Below are 14,148 nucleotides of genomic sequence, written 5' to 3'. Positions count from 1 at the left end.
TCATCATGGTGGATTACGAATAGAGCAGGGGCCAAATAAATTACCCCACTCTACAGCACTGACAACTGGGCCTTAATTCACCGCACACAGAGACTTGTAGATAGCGGAGGCTCTATGCTGCGACTAGGAAAAAGTAACCCGCTGTGTCGCGCTGATACCTTGGGGTAATTTACTGCTCGCAGAGACTTGCAGATTATAGAGGCTGTGTGGAGTGGGAGAAGACTGTAAAGCCAGTGGATAGTGCTGGTAACTGCGGCTATCTCAACCCCACCAACGGAAATGGTATTGTGGGACGCTCTGCACAGCGGCTGAGCTGAAATACTTTGTAGTGGCCCCGGTAATATTACAGTACTTTAGCGGAGAGACCGTGGTGTAATTCACTGCAGACAGAGAACTGTATAAATAATTATGGAATTATTTGTGTACACTTTCACGCTGACAGCGGTATTTTCATGTGCACTCCAGAAAGAAAAAAATAATACGGAAGGCTGCAAACAGGCCTAGCTGGGAAATATTGAAGCAGTACAACTCCCAGCAGCCACCCAGCAAAATGCAGAAGGTCAGATGCAGCCCAACGAAGGAGCTGTTTTTTTTGTTTGAAAAAGAATACAGGCTGTATACTGTGTATATCACTTTCCCTCTAAAAGTGGCAGTGTTGGCCCTGGGCTGTGCGTATAATTCACTGCAGACGCAGACCGGTGTAAATAATTATGGAATTATTTGCGTACATTTTCACACTGACAGCGGTATTGTAACGCTAACTCCAGACAGAAAAAAATTTAAAGGAAGGCTGCAAACAGGCCTAGCTGCCTAATAGTGAAGCACTACAACTCCCAGCAGCCACCCAGTAAAATGCAGACGGTCAGAGTTAGTCCTAAGAAGGACCGTTGGGGTTCTTGTAGACAGGATCCTACACTCACACTTTCCCTTTCTCAGCAGCACTTTCCCTATACTCTGTATTATAGATGGCAGACTGAGAACGCTATAGCTGTAATAGCCTGCACAGCCCAAGATGAAAAAAAAAGATTTGCGCAAAACTGCTCCCAGCCAGCCACAACAGTACTGCACATGGTCAGATGTGGCCCTAAGAAGGACCGTTGGGGTTCTTGAGGACAGGATCCTACACTACCACTTTCCCTATCTCGTCAGCAGCACTTTCCCTATGCTCCACCAGTGTGTGTCTAAAGCGAGCCGTGGGCGGGACCGCTTTAAGTACTCGGCGGTCACTTGATCTCGCCAGCCACTCACTGCAGGGGGGTGGGATAGGGCTGTCATGTCACAGGAGGAAGTTGTAATGCCTTTCCTGCATGTCTATTGGCTAGAAAATGGCGCTAAACATGCGGGGAAGGAAATGGAATTGACTCGAGTACCACATGGTGCTCGTCTCGAGTAACGAGCATCTCGAGCACCCTAATGCTCGAACAAGCATCAAGCTCAGACGAGTGTGCTCGCTCATCTCTAGAGCCGATCAATGAGAATACCAAAATTGCTTTATCTGGCACATACAGAATATGAACGACACCAGACAGAACGCAGTCACTATAATGGGATCCATCCAGCTTCCCGCATGCTGTGTTATTTTGTTATTGATTTTACAACGGATCTTCACCCTTGTCCAGTGCAGATGTGAATGTGATCTAACTACCTCTATTGTAGTGCAGGAACTTAAATAAGGGATGCCTGTTGCTAAGTATATCCACTAGCTCAGTGATGGCGAACCTTTTAGAGACCGAGTGCCCAAACAGTAACCTAAAACCCACTTATTTATTGCAAAGTGCCAACAAGTCATTCTAAAAAGGATAGGACCGCTTCAAAATAGACAGGGAGCACATTTTGACTGCTTTTTGGATGCAGAAATACTGCAGAATGTCCTCAGCGGAAATTTCTGTGGAAAATTCTGCAGCATTTCCGCATCCAAAAAGTAGTCAAAATCTGCACGCTGTCTATTTTGAAACAGCCCTACCCATTTCCACCACCTGTAAACATACCCCAGCGGTAATAGTGTCACCCCCCCAGCAGCCGCAGCGGTAATAGTGACCCCCACATCACAGCGGCGCCAGCGGTAATAGTGACCCCCACCCAACAGCGACCCCAGCGGTAATAGTGACCCCCCACAGCGATAATAGTGACCCCCACCACACAGCAGCCCCAGCGGTAATAGTGACCCCCACCCCCCAGCGGTAATAGTGACACCCCCCCAGCAGCCCCAGTGATAATAGTGACCCCCACCCAGCAGTAATAGTGACCCCCACCCCCCAGCGATAATAGTGACCCCCACATCACAGTGGCCTCAGCGGTAATAGTGACCCCCACAGCGGCCCCAGTGGTGATAGTGACCCCCACCCCACAGCGGCCCCAGCGGTAAGTGACACCCCCCACAGCGGCCCCAGTGGTAAGTGACACCCCCCACAGCGGCCCCAGCGGTAATAGTGACCCCCACCCCACAGCGGCCCCAGCGGTAATAGTGACCCCCACCCCACAGCGGCCCCAGAGGTAATAGTGACCCCCACCTCACATCGGCCCCAGAGATAATAGTGACACCCCACTCGACAGCGGCCCCCAGTGCATTAGGGACACCCCACAGCGGCCCCAGCGGTAATAGTGACACCCACCCCACAGCGGCCCCAGCGCATTAGGGACACCCCACAGTGGCCCCAGCGGTAATAGTGACCCCCCAGCGGCCCCCAGTGCAGTAGGGACACCCCTCAGTGGCCCCCAGTGCAGTAGTGACACCCCCCAGTGGCCCCCAGTGCAGTAGTGACACCCCCCAGCGGCCCCCAGTGCAGTAGTGACACCCCCCAGCGGCCCCCAGTGCAGTAGTGACACCCCACAGCGGCCCCCCAGTGCAGTAGTGACACCCCACAGTGCCCCTCCCGAGACCCACATACTTATCTCCTCCTCCTCCTGGAAGCTCAGCTCCTCTTCTGGTCAGCGATGGTCCCGGCATGCATATTAACTTTTTCTTACCCACTTCGGTCGCAATAGGTAATTCCCAGCAACCTGATTGGTTGTTTGGTAAATCAGCCAACCCAAACAATCAATCAGGTTGCTGGAAATTGCTGATTGCTGCAGAAGTGGGTAAGAAAGAGTTAATATGCTCCCGGCACACACTCTCCTTCAGTGTGCTGCCGAACGCCTCCCCCCTCCCGGCGGAACCAAGTAGTAGGGGCAGGGGGAGGGAGATTCCAGCTGCACACTGAAGTCAGTGTGTGCCGGGATCATCGCGGCTAGCAGTGCCGTTTGAGAATGCCGGCAGGAAAAGTTAATGGGTCCCAACTCGATTATTCAATTCTAGCGCAAAAGAATTACCGTCCAAATTTTACGTACGGAATCTAATTCTCTCACTTCCCGATGTCGTGAAACATGAAATTTGGCACAAGCATTGATTATGTCATAAATAGGAAAAGTTAATGGGTCCCAACTCGATTATTCAATTCTAAGCGCAAAAGAATTAGCGTCCAAATTTTACGTACAGAATCTAATTCTCTCACTTGAAATTTGGCATGAAGGTTGATTATTATGTCATAAATAGGAAAAGTTAATAGGTCCCAACTCGATTATTCAATTCTAAGCACAAAAGAATTAGCGTCCAAATTTTACGTACGGAATCTAATTCTCTCACTTCCCGATGTCATAAAAACTCAGACTTGCCCCTGATTGGCTCAGCGCTGAGCCAATCAGAGGCAGATCTCAGTCACACCCATTCATGAATTCATGAATGGGTGTGACTGAGACCTGCCTCTGATTGGCTCAGCGCTGAGCCAATCAGGGGCAAGTCTGAGTCACACCCCCTTCACACCCACTGCAGGCGGGCCGCGGGGATCTCCGGCTGCCGGGAGCAGGTGAGTACATACATTTTTTTTATTTTACCACTTTTCTGGATGAATTGCAGGGAAGGGCTTATATATTTAAGCCCTTCCCGACAATTCATCCAGCGCTGTCCGGCAGCCCATTGCTTTCAATGGAGCCGGCTGTATTGCCGGCTCCATTGAATGCAATGCGCTGGACAGCTCCGGCCCGTTTCTAATGAAACGCGGCTAGGAGCAGATTTTCGGCCGATTTTTCGGCGACGGTCACGCGATTTGCGCATGCGCATCCGTCATGCGATGCGCAGATCGCGCGAAAAAACGCCCGTGTGACTAAGGCCTTACTGTGTATTGCCAGTCTCTCTGCTGTCGGAGCCTATCCAATGTGTCACCTCATGCAGTACTGGCTTTAGCCAGCATATAGCGCCATTGTATAACAGCAGAAAAAGAGAAAGCCCCCTAGGAAAACCAGGATACAAATTGGATTGGAAAGGGTTAATTCCCTGATGGCCGATTCTACAGTCACATAATGCTCAAGAAATAGCTTAAGTGATATACTCCTCAAAAGAGTTTGCTCCAGTGTGTAACTGCAAAGGCGAGCCTGTTTGTTTAAGAGGTGTGCCACGGCTCAGATAGTGAGTCCCTACTGGAACAACTTTTTACAGGAGGATTAACTCTTTAGGTAGTTCCCTTAGATTTAATGGTCTACCTATTATACAGTACACGGCTCTACGCATTTCACCACTGCATGTGAGTGGATCTTCAGGAGAAATAGTACTTTAATGTTGAGGGCAGATGTTAGAATATTGTGCCTAATTGAGCTTGGTTAGATTTAGTACAAGATCAAGGTAATCTTAGTCCTATAAAACGTATACGCTTCCAATTTCTCTTAAAGCATAGGGAAGTAGAGATAGACAATAGCCAAAGCTCTAATACAGGAGCGTATTTTGATACATTGTCAAGATCCCTAACAAAGATTTATTTAAGTTTGATTAAAGAGCAAAATAGCATTGGTTCAAGACCGAGTATACTCTCCAGTTTTTCTCTAAGCATAGAGGGATACAGATAGACATCGATCGGAGCTCAAATGTAAGAGCGTACCTTAATTCGTTGTCTAAATTCCTCTATCTTCTGGTATATGTCAGTTTCATATCCAGACTGAAAACAGGTCTGACTGACAGGATTGTTGTCATATGAGAAGGAGTCAATCCTCCCTCTCATATCCCGTAGCCGGTTTCGATAAATGACACAAATGCTTTCAGAAGTGCCCAGTCTAAAGATCACTAAAGGCTCAGTTAGAGAGATTTCCCTAATGAAAGATAAGTGGTTTTTTAAGAGAAAATAATAAAGAGTAGCTCCCTCAGCCTCGGTGGTAGGCCAGGGAATCATGGCAATCAATTCTAGTGCAAAAGAATTAGCGTCCAAATTTTACGTACGTAATCTAATTCTCTCACTTCCCGATGTCGTAGAAACATGAAATTTGGCACGGGCATTGATTATGTCATATATAGGAAAAGTTAATGGGTCCCAACTCGATTATTCAATTCTAAGTGCAAAAGAATTAGCGTCCAAATTTTACGTACGTAATCTAATTCTCTCACTTCCCGATGTCATAAAAACATGAAATTTGGCACAAGCATTGATTATGTCATAAATAGGAAAAGTTAATGGGTCCCAACTCGATTATTCAATTCTTAAGCGCAAAAGAATTAGCATCCAAGATTTACATACGTAATCTAATTCTCTCACTTCCTGATGTCATTTTATATAAAGGAAACGTCGCATGGTTACCTCCACGTGGTATTTCCTGGGTAACGCAAAGAACCATGCAAAATGCTGAACATATTTTTGTTCTGGTATCTCTAAGGAAACCACGGCTTCATAAGATTTTCTGTGTGAACACGAGATAAACACCAGTTCCAAAATAACTCGGGCGAAGCTGGGTATATCAGCTAGTACTGCATATAACTCAGTATCAGAGCATGATGACTAATGCAACATATTTACAAAGTTACTCAGTAGAGATGACCTAATGTACTCGGTAAGGCCGATTTCGCAATCGAGCACCGCGATTTTCGAGTACTTCACTACTCGGGTGAAAAGATTTGGGTAGCAGCGCGGAACAGGTGGGAGCTCTCTCTCTCTTCCTCCCCCCCCCCCCCCCCTCCCCTCTGCAACCCCCCGCTCACCCACGGCGCCCCCGAATCTTTTCACCTGAGTAGTGAAGTACTCGAAAATCGCGGTGCTCGATTGCGAAATTGGCCTTACCGACTACGTTCGCTCATCTCTATTACTCAGCCTTTTATATAGCTAACATCTATTAAATGTAAAATGGTGCTTAGAGGTCACCATACCCTTTACGTGGCTTATCTCATTTTGGCTCTTGAAGTGTACAGATATCTGTAAAAGCTGTTCCTGCATTTGAATTTCACTCAAATGGGTCCTCCACTATATTTAACCCCTTAATGACATGGCCTATTTTGGCGTTGAGGATTTTTTGGTATTTTTCCTTCTCCATTTTTCAAAAGCCATAACTTTTTTATTTTTTTGTCGACGCGGCCGTATAAAGGCTTATTTTTTGCGTGGCGAATTGTAGTTTTTATCGGTGCCACTTTTGGGTACATAGACTATATTGTAAAAGTTTTATTGTTTTTTTTATGATAACAGGGAGAGAAAACGCATCAATTCTGCCATAGATTTTTTTTTTCTTTTTCTTACAGCGTTAATCATGCAGCATAAATGACACACTAAATTTTTTCTGCGGGTCGGTACAGTTACAACGATGCCAAAATTGTTATATTTTTTTAGGTTTTTACACTTTTTTGCAATAAAACCCCCTTTTTTTTGGAAATCTTTTTTTTTCTCTATAGCTGCATTCAAAGTCCTGTAACTTTTTTATTTTTCTATGTACGGAGCTCTACGAGGGCTTATTTTTTGCGAGATGAGCTGTAGTTTTTATTGGTACCATTTTGGGGAATGTACGGCTTTTTTTATCACTTTTATTGCATTTTTTGGGAGGCAAAATGCTAAAAATTAGCATTTTGCCTCTGTTTTTTAGCGTTTTTTTTTACGCTTTTTGTCGTACAAAATAAAAAGTGTGTTCAACTTTTTGTACACGTCATTACGGACGTGTCAATACCCAATATGTGAGGTTTTAATTTTTTTTATCCTTTTTTATGCTAATATTAGAAAAAGCATAAAAAAGGGTTTTTTTTATATTTTTCTTTTTACATTTTTCTTTTCTTTTTTTTACACTATTTGAGTCCCTCTGAGGGACTTGCAGCACTGTGCCTATGATCGCTGTCATAAGGCATGGCAGAGCTACTGGCAGATCCCTCTGTGAACTCTTTCCCTGCCGCGATCTACTTAGATCGCGGCAGGGAAGGGGTTAACAGCGGGGGGGCGCATCTCCGATGCCCCCCCGCTGTTGCAGCGGGACGCCGGCTGTGACTGACAGCCGACTCCCGCTGCGGGATAGCGCGGGATCTTATGTGATCTCGCGCTATCCCCAGGACATACCGGTACGTCCTGTTGCGGGAAGGGGTTAAGTGGAAGGAACGAAGGGCTTTATGTCCAATGCTCTCATCCCAACATGCTTATAGCAGTCATATGTAGTTCTGAGCAATTAGCGAAATACTAGTAATTATTAGGAAATTATAGTACCACTGTTTCTGGTGGTGCGATGCGCCACACAGCTGTGCTGCATGGTACATCCATTATGATCCCCAGACATCACGCCCACAGCTCTACTACATCCATCCTGATCCCACACATTACACACACAGCTCTGCTACATGCCACGCACAGCTGTAGTATATCCATTTTGATTCCCACACATTACACACACAGCTCTACTATATGCATGCTGACCCCACACATCACACACACAGCACAAGACACATACAGCTCTGTTACATCCAGATTCACCCAATATACCGATTACCAGTGGGACCACAACTGCCAGCGTGTGCCAGAGAAGCTTGTATTTCAACCTTCAAACGTTCATATTTGTCCATTTTCTCTTATGGTCTCTCAATGAACCTGCCATCACCAGGTAAAGCAATAACATTGAGCTACACCCTTTTCTTATCAATTATGGTCAAATCAGGCATGTTACTGGTCAAGACTTTGTATGCAGAAGTTCCACATTATTTTTACAGCTTCATTTTTAACCACATTTTTGGGCTTATGGTCCCTCTAGTTCTACTTTGTAGTTTTGTAGAGATTTCAATTACTGTATATACTCGAGTATTAGCCGACCCGAGTATAAGCCAAGTCAATACTTTTTACAACAAAAAACTGGTAAAACTTATAGACTCGAGTATAAGCCTAGCTATACTCGAGTATATACTAGGTAAAGAAAAAATGCAATACTCACCTCCCAGCCGGCGTCTGTGTCTCCAGCACGATGGTCTCCCTGGCAGTGCGGCAAGCTGCTTGAGAATTCTCCCCAGTGTCATCTCCCTGCTCGGCTTTGAATTCCCACGAGGTCAGCACTGTGTAAGTAAGCGCTGTGATTGGATTGAGCGCCAGCCAATCACAGACGGCGCTCAATAAACCAATCATAGTCATTCAGTGATGTCATCATCTGAATGGCTGTGAATGATCGAGCGCCGGCTGTGATTGGCTGGCACTTGATCCAATCACAGCGCTTACTTACACAGCGCTGACCTCGTGGGAATTCAAAGCCGAGCAGGGAGATGACAGCGGGGAGAATTCTCAAGCAGCTTGCCGCACCACCAGAAAGACCGTCGCGCCGGGGACACAGATGCAGGCTGGGAGGTGAGTATTGCAGGTATTGCGGGTTTTTTGTTGTTTTTTATATCCTCACTCGAGTATAAGCCGAGGGGGGGCTTTTTCAGCATAAAAAATGTGCTGAAAAACTAGGCTTATACTCGAGTGTATATGGTAATCATGTTATTATTGTGATCATTACCATGCAGACCATTACCAGGTGCCATCTGACAAGCTTTATTTCCATATATTATAGTATAAAGTACATATTAAAAAAAGCAAATGACAATGTATTCAGATGGAGAACATGATCACATCTTATACAGAATACGCAAGCAACCGGAAAACATGTTTTTTCTTTGTCTGTGAAGTTTGGTAACTGTCCAGGCTTGTGCTATAACGAAAAAGGAAATTAAAGTGAGTAAACATTTAGATTGAATAGAAATGCAATATCACAGAAATGACTATAACCCAATTTATTTTTCAGGAATAATGCTTTATACAAAAAGTACCATGCAAAAGGTGTGGAAAAAATGCTGCAAAGTAAGGCCCCCTGTCCACAGGCATTGCCAAGTCCTGCAGCAGATCGCCGCGGGAGCCGCCGTCCAGGAGCAGGAGCCGCTGCCGAATCTCCGCCAGTCAGCCCTATCTGATAGATAGGCTGGCCACAGAGAATCGGCGGCAATTCGCAGCATGCTGCGAATTGCCCGCCGCAAACAGAGAATCACAATGATTCTCCGCTCATGGACAGGGGCTGGCGCTTTCCATAGCAATGCTATGGAAAGCATAGTCCGGCGGGATTCACGCCCGTGGACAGGGGGCCTATAAATGCTTGTAAAAATAGAAGTGTTTATAGCTTTTTGGGCAATTTTCAAAATACAAAGTGAATAGACAAAAAAAAAATGTAAATCAAATCAAGTCATACAATTAGCATATTACAGTCTTGAATGTGACAGCTGACTGTATAATAATTTTAAACTCACCTTTGTTCTGGTTAAGATTTGTGCGCTAGTACCGATTGTTGTTTCCATTTCTATTAGGAGGGTTAGGTCTATATGCGCCATTGTTCCAGTTTCCACCATTGTTCCAGTTTCTACCATTGTTCCAGTTTCCACCATTGTTCCAGTATGGATGATTGTACCCATTGTATGCAACATATGGATTATAAACTGGTCTATTCCATCCACAATTACTGGGAAAGCCACCTGCTGAATGATTAGCATAGTTTGATACAAGAATCATTACTGTAATTATTATACTATATGTTATAGAGCATGAGATGCCGAGGTAAAGATGGCCAGTTGACAGTAGACTGGATCTGTATTAATACTTTTCAAAATCTCTCTGTTAAGGCCCATTTAGAAGGGACGACTGTCGGGCAAACGATGCCCGACACTCGTCCCAGCAAGTACCTGCTCACATGCTTTTGCACAAGAGCGAGTATCGTTGCTTCACAGCAGGGCAGCTGGAGGAGATTTCTCTCCTCGCACGCCCTCATCCCTCTCCATTCACTTAACATAGCGGCATTCAATACTGAACAGCTGCTATTTTCACTTATCACTCATTGTTCAGGATTTTATGCAGCTTAAAATTATGAACGATGATAGTTCATTGTAAATAGCGGCTGTTCAGTACTGAACGGCCGCTATGTTAAGTGAATGGAGAGGGATGGGGGTGTGCGAGGAGAGAAATCTCTTCCAGCTGCCCCACTGTGAAGCAACGATACTCGCTCCTGTACAAAAGCACATGAGCGAGGACAAGTCAGGCATCGTTTGCTCGACATTTGTCCTGTCTAAGTGGGCCTTAACTCTTTATCAACACTTTACAACTTGTCACTTTATAATACATAACAAATTGACAAAAAATGCTATATGTGACTAAATGATTCCACCATTTAACCCTCACATGAAGGGTTCTAGCTCAGTCATCACTACTTATAAGCTACCATAGAAGCAGAGCTAGGAGGAGCTGATGACTTTAGGGAATGAACAAGCCACTCTTCCACGGCTTGCATGCTTAGATTATGGGCTACAAAGCAAACTACGGCAGCAAACTGAATCTTTCATGAAAGAAAGCCTAGCTATGACTCTGGAACCCATCACTGATTGAGAAGGACCCAGTTATGGTGGGAGATAAAATCTGTTATGGAGAAATGGGAAAAGGCCATACATGCAGACTAGTGAATGTAGGAGAAGGCGGAGCTACCTTGGAATAATTGTATCTGTGAACTAAAATGAAGTATGTAAGAATAGCTTCAGGTAAGAAGATAACCAGGTTATACCCACATGGTGCATATCACTACATACAGGGAGATGTATAACTTATATCAGTTGTACATATGTAATACAAAAGATATGCACGTTATACCAGCATGCCTTTTATCACTATATACAGGGAGATGAATAACTTATACCAGCTGAACATATATAATTATATGCAGGAGATACCCAGATTATACCAGCATGGTCTATATGGTCCTGCACTTAGAACATACTGCTGGAGGAAGAGTCGGAAGGTGCGATGACCTAAGTGCAGATAACAGCCCAGAGTTACAGTACAGGGGCTGACTCACTGGATGGGCTTTCACCTGGGTACTGCGCCTAGGGACCCCCATGGTTCGGTTGACCCCTATAGCTATGCCACTGTTTAGAGACCATGGTATCTACCGCGTGTCCCTTAAAAAAATAAGCCCTACCCTGATTTTTTTTGTGGTGGGGGGGATGGCTGTGGGGACTTGAAATATAAACCCTCCCCCCAAAATAAGCCCTAGCCAAGCTACAGGAAAGAAAAACAGTAATACTCCCCTAGCCGGTGGCATCTGGGTTCCTTGCGCTGGTCCCCAGGTCTGCAGCAGGCTGCTGTGTCCTCAGCATTGACACAGCACTCTTTCTGGTGACAGGGCTTTGAATACCCCGCCTTCAGCAGGCGAGTGCTGTAATTGAATCACAAGTGCTGTGGCTTAGCCAATCAGAGCCGGCACTCGATCATGCACAGCTATTCAGTAAATGACATCACTGAATGGCTGTGATTGGTTCATTGAGCACCAACTCTGATTGGCTGAGCCACAGCGCTCGTGATCCAATCACAGCATCTGCTTGCTGGAGGTGGGGCATTCAAATCCCCGTCAGCAGAAAGAGAGTGATGTGATAATGCTGAGACACTGCAGCCTGCCACAGCACCGAGACCGGGTGAGTATAAGCCCCCCCCCCCCTGAAAATAAGACACTGTGCCTCTTTTGGGGCAAAGAATAATATAAGACAGTGTCCTATTTTATGGAAAACACAGTAATCACAGCACAGCTTTAATTTTTCAAGAGCAAAGTATAAAATAAAGGCTGCACTGTGATTGGTTGCTACAGGCAGTTTTTATTTTTTTTAAATTTGTGAATTAAACCCTATGGTTTGTTTTTTTTAAATGTAGCATTCTTTAGGTTTTGCACTTTTTCAGGCACTTTCCAATATGTTTCTCTCTAGAAGAAAATCTAGAAACTCTGGGGTATATTTACTTAGACAGTTGTTTCACACATTGGTCCAAGTACTCTGGCAGTAGTGCGACAAATATATTAAAAGCCTCAAACACCACTTGGTGACACCTCTGTGACTGAAACCTCCACCAGCTCCGAGCCATATGGTATGCCAGTTTCTGGTGTACATTATAGTAAATGTGACAAGCTATAGTCACGCCCCCTAATGCTTGGCCTCACCAACTTTTTGAAAATGTAACAGGGCTGGTGTAAACTCACAAAAGTCATAACTGGCATACAAGAATTGATAAATATGCCCCAGCATGCGTAAAAGAAGCCAAAGTCAGAGAATCCAGCATAGAAACCTTACGAAAGTCTTGCACTTACTGACAGGGGCAATTTTTGTTAATATTGATGTAAAAATTTGAATAAAACTTCACCACAAAAAGGCAGAAACGGCACCATATTTATCACTGTGGTTCCTGCTGCATGATGAAATGTTTGTAATTCGTTAGCCCTGGTAGACACGTTTTCTGCCTTACCCCCACCTCCCGGCTATTAGATGTAAATGAAAGTAGCGACCTGATTGGTACATGTACAACTACTTCCTTTTTCCATTGCACCAGTTTTATTACATCTTCCTCTCTCTGTTGTATTAAATATTTGTCTTTTAAAAAAGGAAGATTTAAACAACACCAATAATTATAAGTCATGGTAAGCTCAGTAACTAACCTAAACGTGCTCCTATAGCAAATCCTGTGGCAAGATTTTCGACAAAATTTTCAACATTTTCTAAAAAAAAAAGAATAAAGAAACAGAGGTGTAAATCATCTCAATATATCAATACAGTATATCAATGTATCTGCCTGTAGAAGAAACCATATCCAGAAAAATATAATAATGCATAGTAGTAAGAATAATAAAGATCCAGCATCCGTTAAAAATATATGCTTTATTAAAGAGTCATAAGATCCCAGCAAGTAAAAAACCCACAGCATATCCTCAGGCTGTGAATCAGCCCATAGCCATAGTATTTTTTAAGGGATTGTATCAGAATTACCAGTTATCCACATAATAGGTTATAACTTGCTAATCAGTGGGGGTCTAACCACTGATTTCCCGACCGATCCTGAGTAGGCGGGTCCTGTGTCCCCCGTCCACTGATTTCCCGACCAATCCTGAGCTGACTGGTCCCATGTTACCCATCCTCTTTACTGTTGGCCTATGGTACTCCCTGCAGTGAGGAGGCGAATGAATAGAGGGACGGTCATGCCAGCGCACTGCCGTTCAATTTAGTTTCAGTGGGCCTGCGGAGATAGTTGAGCAGCAAAATCTCGGGTATTTCCGTCAGCCTCACTGAAGTGAATAGAGCACCAACTATGCATCCTGACCAGCGCTCCATTCACTGATTTACTGTGACGTCACTGGGAGAAGCACCAACACAATGATGAGAACACAGAGACATGGGACCGCCATTCTCAGTATAATTGTGGGTGTCAGTAGTGAGACCACCGCCAATCAGCAAGTTATACTTTATATAAGTATGGAAATAAGAAGCACATGGGTATTATATAAGGCACTGAACACACAGAAATTAAAGCGGCCGCCAGTCTAAACTGGGATTGTAGCAGAAGCCCCTGTGAAGTGCCGGTGCTTGTAATTGCAAGCGCAACTCTCATTGAAATCAATGGGAATTGTGACTGCAATTAAAAGCTCAACTCCCACTGATTTCAATGAGACCTGCGCTTCCAATTACGGAAGCAGGCCGCTACACAGGGATCGGAGCTGTGCTTCCGATCCAATCCTAGTGTATTCCTGCGGTCTCTGCTTGGAAAACCGCTTAAATGTCTAATAGTCAGAGTATGTGGCTTCAACGAGCATTGAGTTGTACATTTATCTCTTAAAATGTGGGTAGGAAAAGTGTTTGCTGATTAATAGATAATGTGTTCATTCATACGAACAAGGAATAATACTCCAAGCAAAATACAAGAAGAGATTAGAAGGTTTTATAATGGAAGGTGTGGAAAGTAAGTCAAAAGGTCTGGTGGGCGACTTACCAAAGTCAGACATGGTGGAGAACCTGAAAAATAAAAGAAGCTTCAATAGTTCATTTCGTTATACTTAAAGGGGTTGTCCCGAGGCAGC

At 44.6% G+C, this 14,148-nt stretch overlaps 1 long non-coding RNA gene across 1 annotated transcript in view; it reads right to left on the bottom strand.

Annotated features, from left to right (window-relative positions):
- LOC136576450 (uncharacterized) overlaps positions 1-4,952 on the bottom strand; it is a 32,791-nt gene extending 27,839 nt beyond the window's left edge. Inside the window, exon 1 of the long non-coding RNA XR_010786372.1 lies at positions 4,908-4,952. This is a non-coding gene — a long non-coding RNA (uncharacterized lncRNA). The remainder of the gene's footprint in view (positions 1-4,907) is intronic.
- Between the last annotated feature and the right edge of the window lie 9,196 nt (positions 4,953-14,148).

This window comes from Eleutherodactylus coqui, chromosome 8 (genome assembly GCF_035609145.1).
Source record: "Eleutherodactylus coqui strain aEleCoq1 chromosome 8, aEleCoq1.hap1, whole genome shotgun sequence".
Classification (NCBI taxonomy): domain Eukaryota; kingdom Metazoa; phylum Chordata; class Amphibia; order Anura; family Eleutherodactylidae; genus Eleutherodactylus; species Eleutherodactylus coqui.
The sequence above is the reverse complement of the archived record's forward strand: the minus strand, read 5'-3'. Positions and strand labels throughout refer to the sequence as shown.